This window comes from Talpa occidentalis, unplaced genomic scaffold (genome assembly GCF_014898055.3).
Source record: "Talpa occidentalis isolate TD23 unplaced genomic scaffold, MPIMG_talOcc4v2.1 talOcc4.3, whole genome shotgun sequence".
In the NCBI taxonomy this organism is placed as follows: domain Eukaryota; kingdom Metazoa; phylum Chordata; class Mammalia; order Eulipotyphla; family Talpidae; genus Talpa; species Talpa occidentalis.
Genome location: NW_023603184.1, coordinates 106,584,205 through 106,587,272, shown reverse-complemented (window position 1 = coordinate 106,587,272; position 3,068 = coordinate 106,584,205). Strand labels below are relative to the sequence as shown.

The 3,068-nt window shown below is 33.9% G+C and overlaps 1 non-coding gene across 1 annotated transcript; it reads right to left on the bottom strand.

Moving 5' to 3' along the window:
• Window positions 1-525: 525 nt before the first annotated feature.
• Window positions 526-689, bottom strand: LOC119256426 (U1 spliceosomal RNA). The gene has a single exon (XR_005127761.1). It is a non-coding gene; the product is annotated as a U1 spliceosomal RNA (small nuclear RNA).
• Window positions 690-3,068: the final 2,379 nt, after the last annotated feature.

Sequence of the window (3,068 nt, the reverse complement as noted above, 5' to 3'; positions counted from 1 at the left end):
CCTGCATTTTGACCTTGAAATCCCAATCAAACAGAGTGAACTAACACATAAACTCTAATAAGGTTATTTAAAGATTTTTCTCGTTATTTGATAATTTTAACAAATTTGCACCAGATTAACATGTAACTACGAAGGTGCTCTTTACTTTGTAGGCATCACAGTTCTTTTGAGTTACTATAATTCATTTTATAATAATGAAGTTCCATGTGTACTCAAACCCATTCAAAAAAGAATAGCCCCAATGGATGAAAGAAAGATTTTATACTTCAGATGTTAAAATAAGTTCATTTTTTGTGTGATGCTGTTTTTCTCCTCTCATTTTTATATGATGGAATTTTGTTCTAATGTAATTTAGAACATTAAAGCTGGAACAAATTTTATAAACTATATAGTCCAGCTTCCTCATTAATTTATATCATATTTTATTGTTCTAATTATTGATACAATACACTACTAATTTAATAGAAAGAAATAAGAAAAATCTAAGACTACCTAAAATGAAGTATTTTTTTTTTTTTCTTTTTTTAGGGGAGAGCACGAATGCAGTCCCCTACTACCACAAATTATGCAATCGAGTTTCCCACATTTGGGGAATTCGCAGGGGTCAGCACATCTGGAGTGCAATGGATAAGCCTCGCTCTGGGAAAACCACCTTTGTGATCATGGTATCTTCCTTTCCAGGTAAGTAATAAAAATGAAGTACTTTTTGAAGAAGAAATAAAACTCAAATCAGGCCTCATGTTTATCAGTGAAGCTTTATTTATTATACATAAGTATTACCTTAATGTTTATACAAGGGCAGTTTTAATTTGTATTAGTTGAATCATAATGTTCACAGAAATGAAATAAGAAGGCAACCATGTTTATGGTGTCTATTATAGCAAATAAAATCAACTTTGAGGTTATTCTTTTACATCATCATTAACTAAACTTCAAATATACATAGATACTAATATTATCATTGGCACTGAGACTTTACTCTTGACAAATCTGAAAAGCTTACATAAATCTTATAATGACCATAGGCAAATTACTTAGTCCTCTGAACATTCAGAGTTCAGAGTTTTTAACATTGTTACTTGATAACAAAAAGCTTTCACTACATTATATTCATTAACATTTGCAGTTTTCTATTGGACAAGGTGCCATGTCAGCTGGAAGGAGTATGTGTTCCAAAGTCCTCAAGCTAAAGTTCCATGTCAAATGGTTCAGTTTTGTTCATCTTTTAGTGACTGCACACACCTTTGAGAACTGAAAGGAGTCTTTCAGGGTTCATGGACAGATACCAGGCTATTTTTAGTTGCCAAGAACATCACATTCTAGCCAATACATATTTTCACTTGGTAGTATAAGCCAACTCCAAGGTGTTGTTAAAGTTTATGTTAACATGTGGAACACATTTTTTTTTTAAATTTTCATAAAGTCAGATTCCTAAGTATTAGTGGAAAAATACATATCTAAAATTTATATATATATGTATATATACACATAAATGGGTTATTCCTTGGAGAACTTACTTCATTAGAAATAAGTACATATTAGGAAAGAATGGTATAGCCATTTCCCCCATTTCTGACTTCTGTCAATATCAGCATAAGATCCTGTGTTATTTCCTGTAATGTGAGCTTGACTTTCTAGGCATTAATGATAAGGTAGGAACAGTATGACTTCTCATTTCCACCTATATTTAAAAGATAAAGAGCCCACTAGTTGCCAAAACTAGAGCTCAGTTGTTTCATTTAATCATTTTGCTGGCCATTAGTAGGTTTACTATTTCCTTTTGGGAGGCTAGGACACTATGGGTCAGAGAATTTGCCTAAGAGCATGTGACTAATAAGAGCAAGACAAGAAGAAACACTATGTCTGATGGAAAATAGAGGTAGTGTGAGATGAACAGCTTACTCTGAAAGCAACTCACCCATCTTTCTCTTTGGCTCTGCCAAACGAACGGAAGTAGCTTTAGCAATAGGTAGCCCTGGCCCTCCATACAGAATGAAGGTAATTGCCATCCCATAGAACCTTTAATTTTCTGAAATACAGACCATGACCTGCCCAGTGTATTTTAAGTAAAATGCCATAAGGAAATGTATGGTTAATAGTGAGTTACTTTTATTAGCAGTTTTGAAGTAAAATTTTCCATATGGAATTGGTAGAACTCACAATGTAGGGGGATGTGGGGCACCTTCTACAGGAGATGCTTTCTCTACAGATGACCTTGACTAAGCCTTACAGGCTTCTTTTTGTGCTTTCAGACATTTCCCCATTTGGTTCTTTCAATTAACAAACCATTTATATCTTAAGACTCATGATTGGCTTTCAGTGAAGACTTTTTTTCCTCCAAAGTGCTGTGAAATTTAGATGCTAATTGTGTTTTGCTCATCTAATTAGATGTGTGAGTTAAGGGTTATAAAATAAACCACTAACTACTTTCTTACAAGATACAATAAATCTCTCAGATTAAAGAGTAAAATGGCAAAAATTGTAATCAAAATCGTATACAGGATCATTTCATACCAGAAGAACGAATTACTTCCAAGAATTACTTCCCTGAGAAATTAGATTGGGAGATTGACTAAATCCTCCAATCCTCATCTCCTCAGCTGCAAGAAAAAGAAAGCAGGTATTTTGCAATACATAATTTAAACTTTAGGTATAATTATCAACTGGTAAATCTCTCATCATTTAATTCTTAACATCTAAATAACCATTCTGCTTTGGCTATTCTTTGCTCAAAACAAGCTCTGTAATAGAAGCTATTGAATGTCAATAACCAATGCCTTGACTAGATTACACTACCAGGATAACAGAACAAGAAATTGCTGCAAAACAAACAAAGCCTTTGAGCTTTCATAAAAATCTATGCAGATACTCACCTCCAGATGCCAGATGTCATTTGCAGACACCTAGAAATTCATGGGTAAGTCTCCAGCCTTCAACAGAGCTGAGCTAGTCAGTTGTCCTCAACTAGCACAAACTGCAGTAACATATGCAATTTTGTGATTTTTTTTTTTTTTAGTGCAAGTCCTCTTCTAGACATGCTGTGGCTCCCTGGGGCCCCTCAACTTCTT